The sequence below is a fragment of the Oreochromis niloticus genome, linkage group LG12 (genome assembly GCF_001858045.2).
Source record: "Oreochromis niloticus isolate F11D_XX linkage group LG12, O_niloticus_UMD_NMBU, whole genome shotgun sequence".
NCBI classification, from domain to species: Eukaryota; Metazoa; Chordata; class Actinopteri; order Cichliformes; family Cichlidae; genus Oreochromis; species Oreochromis niloticus.
The window spans coordinates 12,951,412-12,965,407 of NC_031977.2; positions in this window are offsets into that span (position 1 = coordinate 12,951,412).

The window sequence follows — 13,996 nt, forward strand, 5'->3', positions numbered from 1 at the left end:
GGCTATTATTCCATCGACACTGTCGGTATTAAGTTATTTCCTTCTCTAAATACGAGAATGTTCATGAATATCTATTGAGTTCCAGGTGCAAGCGCTGGAGGTTTTGTCGCCACACACTTGGATGATTGCAGCCCTATATTCTGCCCGCTGCACCCTCACTTCTGAGATTGAAGTGAAAGACAATGGTAGTGGAAATTGGCTAATAAATCCAGAGAAGGCAAAGGGCTGTTTGAGCAATACTACCAGCTCATGCATGCTTTTTAAGAAGAATAAAACCTCCCGGCTTTCTTCGACCTTATGCTGTTCTAAAAGGAGGTGACCTCGCCTAAATTGCGGCGATGGTCTTAACAGGATTGCTTATAGAATTTTGGATTGTGGTCAAAAGGATGGCACACCATATCTCCATGTACACAGCATCAATATTTCAAAGGAATAAGATTATGCATTTCTGCTGATAGCGCCAGAAACAGTGAGACGAAAAAGCTCAGCGGGGAAAGAGAAGAGGTTCATGACAGAACTAGGCAGCCTTTGCATTTGTTTTGCACGTGCTTCTCTCGTTTCTCCTCCTCGAGCTGTGCACTTGGTTTTTCATGAATCACAGCCATATAGCTGCTTGTCGCGAGCATGAGCAGGAGGTGAAAGTTGGGGGAGGACACCAATGAAAGGGGGTCACGAGAGCAAAGTGAAAGCTGTAGGATGGTGACCAGTAGCCAATCTAAGACTCGAGTGCCCAGTTACCTCCCACAGCACAGCGACACAGAGGGCAAGGAAAGAGAGAGACCGAGAGCTGGAACTCTGCTTACATGTGTCAAGTCACAGGCAATGCATTGTGGGGAGGAGACAGGGGCACAATTGATTGAAGGTGGTGGACCATAAATGAAGGTATTGATTTCAGGGTCAGAGCCACAGGATGAGGTCTTGAAATAAATTGAAATAAACATATCAATACATCAAGTATATTACACTATGAGTGCACCCATACACTCTCACAGATATATTATGAACCTTGTTTAGCCTAATAGACGGTTGATTCATGCACATGTAATGGTTTTGATCCAAAACTGGATAATACATTCAAAATAAGATGCCATGATTATTTTGTGAGGGATATTATATTTTTAGTTAAGTTAGAAATTGTTGACAATAATATCATCTTTGAGCGATCTGGAAAAATGAATTTGAATGTGTTTCTTTACACTCAAGTGAATACCTGCTCATGGATTTACATATATTTTATGAGTGCAGTCATTAAACCTTGATTTCACAATAAAACGTTAAAAATAAAAAATAAAAATAATAGACAACAGGTGTGACTGATATAAGTGGGTATTTCAAATCTCAGGGAAAAAAAATCTCTCATCTGCAAAATAAAAGAATAAAGCGAGCACTATAAAGTGAACACTCAGGAAAGGTTAAAGTACTTCCAATTTATAGGTCATAAGGAGACGCTTTAGCTGAGAAAAAAGAGAGAAAAAACTGGCTAGGAGACCAACAGAATCTTAGCGTAAAGACATGGCAGCCAATTAAGAGAAAGGTCAAACCATAAAAGAGGAAGAAGCACAGGAAAGGTTCTGCACACAACATCTCCTTTTCAGCTATCTCTGGATCCACAGTCTATCTGCTGCTCGCAAAATGTCTTTATGTCTTTCATAATAACAATTTGTTTTATGAACCATGTTTCAGACAGAAAAAAAGTTTATCACCAGCTGCAGGGTATTCAAATGATCCGTCATGTTTAAGCATTACTGTATGTAATGAAAAGCTTAAATCAACACGCTTTACACAAAAGATCTGAAACCCTGAGGATGTTCTAAGATGCTAAACCAAACTAACACTACTGATGATAATCTCCTCTCTTTAAATGTCTGCAGTCTTACAGACATAAGAAATATAAAACCAATATAACCTTTCAGTTTCTGACAAATTACTTATAGATTTCTCTCTTTTGTTTGAATAAAATCATAATTTTACAGATACTAAGATTCCTTCCTAAGGTGAGAACCTTTACCATAGACACATGACTTATTGATATCCACAAAAATGAAAAAGACAAAATATAAGTTAACAGTTCTCATCTGCCTGGTGACATCTTTGAGCATAAACACAAACTGCTTTGTTTAAAGCTGGTGCCTCATGATGAATTCAGATTGGCTTGTTTTAAACTGAATTTTAGCTCTTTGGTATTTTTTGGTAAATAAACCACTGTTATAGAACTTACATGGTAAGTTATAATGGTAAAAAAAGACATGCAGTAACTGACCTGCAATAATCATTTTTTTCGCATGAGTGAGAAAGAAGTAGACTTTTTGGCACCTTGAAAGCAACTTAAACAACACAGTTTATGGAAAATTGGAATGGGCGATATAGCCTTCAAATGATATCACAATGTTTTAAGAAAATTTGCAATAAAAATATTTGTGACAAAAAAGAAAAATTGAACGTTTTATTGATGCTTGCAGCTTGCAGGCAGCAGAATCCGTAGCTCTGAGTAAATAAAGGGCATTTTCCATCCGTCTTTTCCAATGAGCTGCTGTCACTGATGACACACTTCCTAATCTGAACTGTGAATCTACTGATCCAAGGTGCCAGCAGCAGCAGCATTATAGTGCAATAGTAGTGACACAGCATAAGTCAAATGTAAGCACAAAAGTAGCCTATGTAGTGTTTCTCTGAAGTAAAAGTATTAGTTTAACAATAACTAAAGTAACCTAACTAAAGAAGTCCTGTTGCTTTTGTTTCCAAGCTCCTTAGATTACTATAACCTGGATGACTGAGAACCTACACGATCAAGCATAACATTCAACCAGTAAAACTGATTTTTCTGATCAAGAATACAAGTAAATAACTGTCATTTCAATCACAATAGCACAGGTGTGCTTTACTATTTTTTTTGTTCTTTTTTTGCAAAACAGTAAATTTGAAAATTCATCTTTAATACAGAAAACACAAGGTTGTTAAAATGGTAGTATAGCAACAACAGTTGCTGCAGTGACTCAAGACATGCTTGAAAAACTATGGGACAAGTTTGACTAACATATAGACATATGCCACATGTCCAGAGGGGGACACACTGAGCACTCGTGAACATTGTAAGTTTTTATTGTAAAACTTTATATTCATTTCAGTTTTATTTTTTATACAGCCAAATCAGCCATGTATTTTTAAATGTGATGCAAACTTCTATGCCCATTTTTTTCAATAGTATTGTAATTTTAAATCTGATGATTCTTTTTGACAAACCCTGTATATTTTAGCATCAATATTATAATTCTGATTAAAGAGTTTGTGCATACAAGTGGAGTAACCATCACAGAAACAATGATTGTGGTAATTATTACTTATTTAGGTTTATGTAGCTCAGCTGTGGCACAAACCTTACATTGGGTGATGGTTCAGTACATTTGTTTTTAAGTCTGAGCTAAAGAGCTTTACCTTTGGTGTAAACTATAACTGCTGATTTCTGGAACTGTGATTGGAGGACTTGTTAATACTGGGTTATTTCATGTAAACGCGTTGTGAATACGCGTAGCATTTTTCTGTTATGCTTAGTAGATAGGTGCCAACTTACCCATCTGCTATTTGATGCCAAGTATTGCAGTTTGCACTTTAAGGAGCTGCCTTCTGCAGCTAAAGCAGTGCTCATGAAAGCAGTAAGAACAAATCAGATAACTTTTCCGAAAGCCAAATTAAAGAGCTGAATTTCCGAAATAATCATTAGCAGCTGTTTAACATAAGTTCTGAAATTTTAAAAACAAGAAAATCTGCAAGATAAAATGATCAGTTTTCTCCCATCCAATTTAAAATTTTATCCCCCCCAAAAAAGCCAGTAAACTCCTACTGTTCATTATTTTCTAATGTTTGTCAGTTATTACTGAACGAGCTTGAATTAAACAGGCTCTGTAATAATTGTAACTGTCGCTGTTAACTGCTCTCTTTTTCATTAAACTGTCTCACTAGTTTCCAAGCTGCTAGAAAACAATTTTTGCATTAAAGCAAAGTAGAAGCACACACACGCATTCACATTGTGAGAATGATTTAGGATGCTGACTTGTTGGTCAAGTTAAATGCCCCCCTCCCCACTGTATGTTTCCCATGAAGGATATTGAAAATGGCTCGTGGAAATATAAAGGTTTGAGGAATTCTATTATTTCTCACTCTCCCTTTCCTTCTCACGGTGATTAATGTGTGTCATGTGTGCCTGTATGAATTTCTGCCCCCACATTTCAGTGCACAGACCTCCTCCTACAGTGGCTTCAGGCCACCCTCTCAACAACACCATCAGGTCGCTCCACAAGACCTGCCATGCAGGAAGTGAGATCATCACTACTGTGAAACTGTCTCATTTGCTTCAAATGCTTCAGGTTCCTCCTCCCTACTCCCCTGGACAAAGCCTTCACCTTAGGCCCAGTCAACCATGAGTGGCCTCAGCTCCCTGCCTCAGTCGCTAAATATAGTTTCTGCTTTTGTTCAAGTGGTGGCAGGTTGGGGTGGAGGAGTTGTCAGGTGCAACAGCTCTAAAAAAGGAAAGAGTGTACCTGGGAAATACTATGTGATGTGCTCAGAAGAATATTTTTCTGAGTCCTAGATTACATTTGCCGAGGTAATGAGACAGAACAAAAGCTGTGCAATATCAAGCTGTTCTAATGCATTCCTCGTGTACTTAACACTGCTTTTTCCAGATGTTCCTGCCCAGAGGCTGCATGAAAACTCACAGTGATTATACTTTTCTTCTCTGAGTAAGGTTGGCAAATTTGCTGTTTGTGAAGTTGCATTAAAATGACAACACCCTCCTTTATAAAATATAAGGACACTTTCACTAACATGGCTAAAATACCGCAAACTGTCATTTAAAAATAACGTTTTTTTAATGCATCTGGACAGACAAATGCTTGCTTTACTAAACAGAGTCAGAGTGGATAGAGTGATAAAATTATTATTATTAAAATGATTATTTACAATTTTTGCTCATTTCTCCAAAGATTTTCTTTATGTATTTAGTCTGGTGAGGAAGAATAGTTCAACAAATTATTTTTTTATTTTTTTAATGGCTAAGTTTGAGTGACACCAATATAAACACTTGCCATCTTGCCCTTGCTTCACGTTCCACCCCCTGTGAGCAGCTTGGCATGCACATGGGCATGGGAGCATGGCATGAGGAATGACATGTGTAATGGGAAGTGGCGTGACAATTAGGAAGCTTATGTGGTACTGGAGGTGGGCTGGGTGTGGAGATGCAGTCTGCTGTACTACGGACTGCCATGACAGGTAACTAACAACATTTGGAACATATTGCTTAAAATAGCAAATGAATAAACTCCATGATTAATGGCTCAGTCCAAAGTAGAAAATCTCAAAAAGGTTGTTTATCTAGAATAAAATGTTACATAAAAATTGCTTCTATTTAAAAAATCTGAACTTCAGCACTTATCGAATGTGAACTTACAACTTGCTAGCTTTGCCCCGGCTTCATTTTCATTTGTAGTTTCTAAATTTCTCCTATGTAGGTAGTCCTCGGCACTTGCATGGTTTTCCTGTTTGCATGGAGACATCTGAACTTACCCTCTCTACATTTTAGTAGCCCAGCACCTGGTTATTATTAAGACCTATTTCTAATTTTGTTTTACAATACTGGTTGGCAAACAGTCTGTAGGTGTATTACCACCAACACCTGCCAGTATTAGCACACGACATCCTATCAGACAATGGCAGACAAGAATATGTATTTATTTCAAGGCAAAAAAATAGCTGAATAAGAATGTAAGTAGTTTCTTCTTTGTCTGAACAGACGACGGGGTTAAACTGGTATTGAGAGTAAGGCTCTTCTAATAAAGGTATGTGAGTCTACACCTTTAGGCTTTACACATTTAGTTTTATTTATTGTGACTGATGAGAAATATGGGTTTCTTGGTATTTGTTTGATGCATAGATAATGTTGATCAAGGTTAACAATTTTTCCCTCTATTCCTTGCAGAAATTATTTGTGCCATAAACTTAAGAAGAATGTGTGTGAATGGAGTTTTTGTCAAAGCCAGATTAAACACATCTGCTGTGGAAAAATCACTGGTTCCAACAGGATCACCTGACCAACGCTTCCAAGGAATCATCCTTTAAAATTAAGCTGAGCCTTTTTTACAGACGGAATAATAAGATGCACATGAGATAGTATATGAGAAGGTCAGGAAGTCAGATAGAGGACTGGCACAGAATCCAGTCAATTTTTAGAGTAAAAGATCCGTCTGCAGGCCAAAGTTCTGAAACACACACTACAGCAGATGAGGTTTTTGTTTTGGTAATGTTACTGGTTCTGTGATTTATATTTACATAATGTCTTCATGATAATTTAAAATTCTGTGGTACAAATTTGGTCTCGAAGGTTCAACCTTTAGAGCTCTTGAGAAAACAACCAACTTGTCTGTTCTGGTATTATTGCTTTGAATCGATTAGATGGTTATTTAAAAATGAGTGTTGACTCATTTCATTAATTTCATTTATTCAGTTTTATTAGTTCTGCTTCGGATCTAGTATTTCCATGCTATTCCAATTGTGAAGAACCAAATTATTCACTGAAATAAGTGATTATTCAAAGAAAAAACTTCATCTCACAACAAACGTTCCACCAGAATGGCCCAACACTCACCTCCAAGTGAAACCAAGTGAAAAACTGGACATTAGCCGTTCATCAGGAAAATCTCTCCTTTTGCTCAGAGAGACGCCTACAACAAATATGAATGACTACAAAATCTGCAGCCTTACAGAAATTGGAATTATTTTTAACACCATTTTTCTCTTCTTGACTGTGAAACTAGAACATTTCATATGTGTTCATCTTTATTTGCCTTTCTGTGTTAAAAGGTTGAAAAATAAATACCAGATTTCCTTTTGTAATGAAGCGAGCTGTGGGAACAATTATGAGCTTCTGACCTGAGGAGCACAGCCATCACCTTCATTCATTAGCCATGACTAAATCTATAATGTAGGTACAAGCGAATCTATTAAGGCTTTAGAATTAATGAATAAAAGTTTAAAATCAATTCTGATTCCATTTGACAAATAGCCAGTGCAGTGTAGTGAGGCTGGGGGTGATGTGGTTTTGCTTGCTATGGTAGCTGAGTTTTGAATGAGTTGGAGGCACGAGATAGACTTGTGACTGGGACCCAATTACAACAGTACAGACATGATCAGATGAAAGCAAATAACATTAACCAAACTTCAGGCAATCTCTCAGTAAGTCCTGAATAAAATAAAGAATGATGATGTCCTCTCTAGCGTCACATCCTTTTACAGTATCTTTTAGAGCGTTTACAGATACTAATTTAATTTATTAAAGGAGATGGATGTACTTTTGCATTAAGTACTCTCCAAGTTTATTTTATCAAGTAAACTTTTGTTTCACTTAATGTGCAAATATCTTTTTTTGAACAAGGTAAACTACTTGACATCACATACAGCAGCTTGGACAGATAACATCTGCTTCCTTACAAATCTCTGTTTGCCTTACAAACCAATACCACACAGCTGTGGCCCATCTAAACCTGCTCCTTACATTCAAGGAGGACTGCTATATCATGAAACCTGCACTTCTGCTGCATCCACAGATAATCCTTCCTTTGGGAACATGGTGTGATAAAGATGTACAAAATAGACTTAATTTTACTATTTGTCATGACCAAAACCAGCAAATAAGCCCATAAACTCAGCAGAAAAGTGGTTAGATAGGTCCCAAAAGGTTGATTCTGTTCATCTGGATGTAGCGTTTTAAGTGGGAGAAACACTTCATCAACTCATCCAAGTGACTTCTTCAGTCTCAGCTGGCAGGCAGGTTTCCCCAACCTTATAAACAGTACATTTGCACAATAACTGAACCTAGCCCACTGAATGAACAATGGGCTATGAGGTCAGTTCTTTGATCATTAATATGGAAACTGGTTACAGAGGTCGGGACAGAAAACTGTTTTTCTGTATATTTCTATAGGACCAGAAATCTTTCTACAACCTTAACAATCACCATCTAGTGGCTTTCAAACAGAGTGCTATTCTTTTTCTGCTTCAGCAAGTAAGGATAGATTAGAACTCTTACCTCCTTCAGTCTCAGTTAAGTTTCACTTGACTTTGCTATTTAGTCATCAATAACTTAGACCCACATCTTACCATCCATAATTACTTAAACAGTCTCAGTAGGGGAGACCGGGGATAGTTGTAACATTTTTGACATTTCTGTCTGTAAATTGGAGCTCTTTTAAGGTAGTGGATTCAAAATGTAATGCAAAGTATTTACATGTCTCGGCTATTAAATAGTGCAGCTATTTTCTCTGCAGCACAATTACCCATTGCATGGTATGGTCTCAAACACAAAGAGTGAAATGTTACAATTAACCCCATAGTCTGGGTTAGTTGTAACATATCCTGGGGTGAAATGTAACACAATGAAATAAGGGTACTGACAAAATGTTAACATGTAATCTTTTTTATTCAACACATGAATGCACTTAAAGCCATTTATGTAGCTATGTGTGTGTGTGACAGAATGCAGTAATCTAGCTTTTGAACATATTCCAGCCCCCCAAAAAAGACAAATTATGGAATTTTCTGCAACTGAATATTTCATTAATTTTGGTTGGTCTTCCTTGAGTTTGGCCTCATTGGCTCAGTGGGCATTATAACCTACAACTCTTGCACCAACTTTTGAACATAACAATGAAGCTGAAAAAATGTAGTTGTGCACCAGCATCGCAATTCCATTACTTTTTATCATGGCTTACCTTGGTGTGGTTTGCAAAGTGCTTCAGAAAGATGAGGAAATCTGTTTCTTGCACCCATCCTGATTTATTTCCACTACCAATACTTCCTACTGGCCCATCTCTGACACAGTGGTCTGCATAATGTATGTGTGGGAACACAAACAGTGGAGGAATTGTGTTGCCAATGGCATTAACTGCATATACAAAGGTGACCAGTGAACCTCTCTGCTGATGTCGTTGCCCCAACTTGTTTAATATAAGTTAAAGTAATCGTGTGGTAGGTGTAACATCTGCATTATTGTTACAACTAACCCAGACTGTTGCTGTTACAACTGACCCAGACTCATATAGCCATGAACTAGCTAACATTACAACCAACGGCTAAAACATTAGCACTAAAGACCTACACAGAATATATCCCCGTAGACATACAAATAACATAATTTAAGTTTGAGGAGTTTAACTGCAAAGCAGATAATGCTATTAGAAATTGAAATAAAGCAGAAAAACTTACTTTTTGGCATACAAATTACTTTTGTACACACCATCACTTCTACCACCACCTGAAAAATCAGCACATTTTGTTAAATTGTCTGTGTTTGACAAAATGTGCTGATTTTTCACATGTGATAGCAGAACTAAATTGGGCATGCACAGGATGAATCACATCATTTGAAACTTAGCCCTGATTGGAGAAATTGGAAGTGCTACAACTGACCCACGTTACAACTATCCTCGGTCTCTCCTACTACTCTAAACCATCATCTGCATACAGCGTATTTTCTGCTACACGCTGTTCTTCATCATTTCACTGAATTTCTGTCCGCAGTCAGCCCCACTAAAATGGTCTGAAAGTATAGTCATATGCATATATCTACATTATAAGTATAACTGAAGTATATCTGTCAACACCGAGATTAGAAAATATGAGAAAATTTCTAGTGCCTTACCCTGTGGCCATCCCACCACTCTACCACTGGTACACTCAATAAATCTGAAAATCAGCACCAGGCAGCCAGTTTCTTTAAAAAAGAGATTGAATTAACTAGTTCCAGAGCTGGTCCTGACCCTCCTGGGGGCCTAAGCAATATTCTGCTAAGGGGCCCTCCTACCTGATCTGTGAGCCATGTAAACCATTTGCCTCTGCCTCACAGTTACACATGATAGCCCAGTCGTCTCACTGTAATCCTCACTCCTGTAAAACCGTCTCCTCTATGGGTGAGTCTCAGAATGATACAGCCATAATATCAATCCATGTTTTGAATCTGTGGGAATCAAAAGAAACTGAAAAGTAAAGAAAGAAAAAAATATTAAAAATAAAATGAATTAGGTATAATTTAGAAGAAAGAAACAGCAGATTACTGTTAATAAAGTCTCTGGACTGGTCTCCATATAGCTGCTGGAGAGCTAGCTGGAGAGCATGAATAAGTTTTATAGCTTCAGTTTGAAAATACTACCAATAATTGTATTAATTCATAATAATTTGTGATTAATTCATAACTAAAGTCTCTAAACAATAAAAACCTGGAAGTGGCTGCAAGCAAAATAACACACTGAGTGTTGCGCGCCACTAACCCACTAAGTAAGCTAGGCAAAGAGTACAAGAATAGCACATTAACCTAACATTTGATGACATCAAACTAGAAGGAAAAGTGAAACAGGTTTACCAGACTGCTGTTCCTGTGAGTCAACCTCGTTGTGTTTTACCTGTTTTGTGACCAGACGGGTAATTCTTCTTCCTCCTTTCACCAAAGTTCATCTCACAGTAGCTCCACTGAGTAGAAACTGTAAATAATGAGTAGCCACCATTTTAGATACTAGCAAAAACCTGCTTTACTTATGTATGGCACAGACGTGTATGAATCATTCATGTTGTTATTCTTAATATCAGAAAAAAAGAAATATTATTAAAGTTATATTATAATTAATCAAAAAGAATTAATAACACAATTATTGCTATGTTGTTTCTTACCATTGTTGTTGTTTTTCAAAAAAAAAAAAAAAAGGTGCTTTAAATATCTTAGTTTATTTCATTTAAATTAATAACTTTATGGAAATTTGGTGAAATGAAACACTAAAGTCTTTTACAGGCTTTGTGGAGCACAAACCCATTATGAAGAGAAAAGTAGTAGTAGTACTAGTGGAGTTGGAAACAAGCAAGCATACTAGACCAGTTTAGCCTCCCCTACTCGTCGCTGCTTGAGGCAAGTGGCTTGAGGCTACATTGGCAGCTACTTGCATAAAGTCATGTTGCAGGAAGTCTAGAAGGAATCCAGTGCTGCAGTCTAGTGATGGACTGCTCTTTTAACATAAATTGTGATTGCAGCGGAAATCTAGCACATGAAAGACGTCTCAGATGTTATACATTTCAAAAGCCTCCAATGACTTTGCTGCAGCCATAGTTCAACAAGCAACAAAGAAAATGAATACATGGATAAAACTGTAAGCATCATGGAAAATAAATGATTAAAACATTACCTGATAGGTGAGCTTGCTGTTAATGGTCAAAGGTTAAATGGCATTTTTTAAAAGTAATATTCTACTGCCACTTAAAGCAGTTTTAATCTATCCATGTTAAGACTGTACAATATGGGGTCCATGCTGTTCTTTAGACAGCAGAGCAGAATGGGAGGTTACGGTACAAAGGCCTCACTCTAGGGGTCTAGGGTTTTGGCAGCAGTATGTGTTTACATTGTAATTAGGACTTAATTGTCCTAATTAGAATCCCCAAACCCTGATTACTCAGAGCCTTGCAACCTGCTGGGCCAAACGACCTGACTCCGCTTCAGTCGTCAACCTAGACACCCTGCATAATGCCTGCTCCTAGTGTAATATTCATATAATTTTGCAAAAAGGCTCTGATGACTGTGAAGGGACTACTCAAGACTGCCCGGGGAGTGTTGAGAAAAATAGATTTCCTGGAAGTGTGTTTCTTGCCTTAGGGTGGGAATATGTTAGCATAGGAAACCATATGCACAGGCCTGTACACAAAAGGAAAGCCTCTGTCACAAACTGCATCCTACAGGACTCTTCTATCGATTTTTATTGAGCAGATTTTATTAAACTAGTTTTCATTCCATCACATCATCATGGCCCTTTATTGCCCTCCAAGCCATACCCTCCGTGGTTCATTTTTCTTTCCCTTTTTCTGATTTTTCTCCAGTTTTCTGCAGAAATCAATGCGGGGGCATGTGTGTGTGAAGAGGCGGGTGAGGAGGTGGGGGCAACAAGTGGAACATAAAAACACCTGTCTCCCTCACCCTTTCTACCTGCCCTCATGGGGCTGATGGGCAGAAGGCCCCATCAGCAGTCCATCTGAGCCCTGTAACCAGGACTGCCAAGCCCAGCTCCCACAGAGCACACCGGGCTGACACGCCAAAAGGTGTGCGGGGAAGCTGGGCAGCCTGGCTGGCTGCTGCTGCTGTGCTGGAAGAAAGCGTGGAGCATGTCAAACCACAGCCAGTCTCTCCGGGGGTTCTGCACGGCTGGACGGGCCTGACGTTTTCAGACACAGGGGGATGCATCGATCCACAGCCAAGTCATGAGAGGCTATCCAGCGTCAATGATAGGGAGAAAGAAAGGAGCATAGCCCAATGTGCTCGCTGCCTTTAAGGTGTCAGTTTTGAAATTCCATACATGCTCCATACTTTTATTTTCTAAAGAACTCAGAGGTTTAAGATGCTGGTTGTATCTTTAAAGTTCAGCTAAATTATAAATGTATTTTGGCTAAAAATCAATATCCTGTGTTTGGTCCAACCTTGCTACAGAAAAGAAATTCCACCTTTTTTGTATTACATGCATAAAACCCGATGTTTAGTCCCACTTATGGCAATGCAAAACATACATCCACATGGTGACTCGCTAAAATACCCTTCATTGCATACCTGCAGAGATATTTTTTACTCAGGTGTGAAAGATGAACCCAGCTTGCAATGTCATATTCCATGCCGAGGTGTGCGAGACCAACAACTCTGTTGTTTTCTTCCTCAGCAACAAAAAGCTAAACTAATAGAAGTAAAAACATCGGGGCCGCTTCTCAGTGTGTGAGCTGCGCTTAGCCCACACCACTCACTCACATCATTTAATGAACCCAGTCCTCTCACTAATGAGGCTAGTAAAGGACTCAAGGGTCAAGTTTTCTGTCTCTCTCTCTCTCTCACACACACACACACACACACACAGACATGCACACAGTTCCCATTTACACTCTCTTTTGAAGCTCTATTAAAAGTGTGGGGATACAAAATTTAAAGGCTCTTAGTTAATTAGTAAGGACAGGTCAGAGTGTGTTCATCTGACTCAAGTTCATTACCCTTCAATGACACCTGAATGATGAGGAGCCACTTTTATGATATTGTTGAAGGAAATCATAGAAGACTCCATCTGCTTTTTTTTTAATCCCATCAAGTATAAAAATGGATTGTTACATGTTTTGATGTTCGAGGCTGCTATAAAAAATATCCCCGTCATTTTAACAAACCTCTGTTGTTATTATCAATTACTCTTGTTGCTATTATGCTTCGTGATCTGCCTGGAAACATGAAAAAATTTGGCTCGTTGCTAGCGTTTTTGTCCAAATATCTAATGCTGTGCAGCCTCAAAGCAATAAGTATGAAAGTGGATTTAGACAGCCAATCAGCGTTACAGGAACTTTGTCTTGGCAGTAGTCTTGTAACTTTGAAGAAGATTATTTTGAATATAATGCAAATAAACATAGCTGTTCTGCAGTCTGAGGCAGACACTCTGGTGATGAATCTCGTATCTGTACATCTAAAGGCATCCTTCACTGAGAGGCGCACACAATCACACGAAAATAATGCCTACATGCCCGCACGCACACACACACGTAAGCACATGCGCGTACACACACACACACACACACAAAATCAGATTCTCCATCTCTGCAGGTGCTGTCATGGGCCCACTCTTCAGCCTCCCATCTTTCCTCCCAGCTCGCCTCTCCTTCCTTTGTTCCCAGACTGCACACCGTCATGTCCAGGTCTTGCCTCTGGGGAGTTCAGCCTGGCAGGAGGCTTGTTTTTAGAGCTTTGCTCTTTTTTTTCTTACTTCTCTCCTTTCTCCTTCTTGGGTTTTTCGTTTGTACCGGTGCTGGCTAATTACCGGCGCATTCTCCTCCTGCCAGCAGCGTGCTGCTGCTGTCGAAACCCCCCCCCCCCTCCACACACACACACACACACACACACACACACACACACACACACACACACACACACACACACACACAGCATCACTTCTAC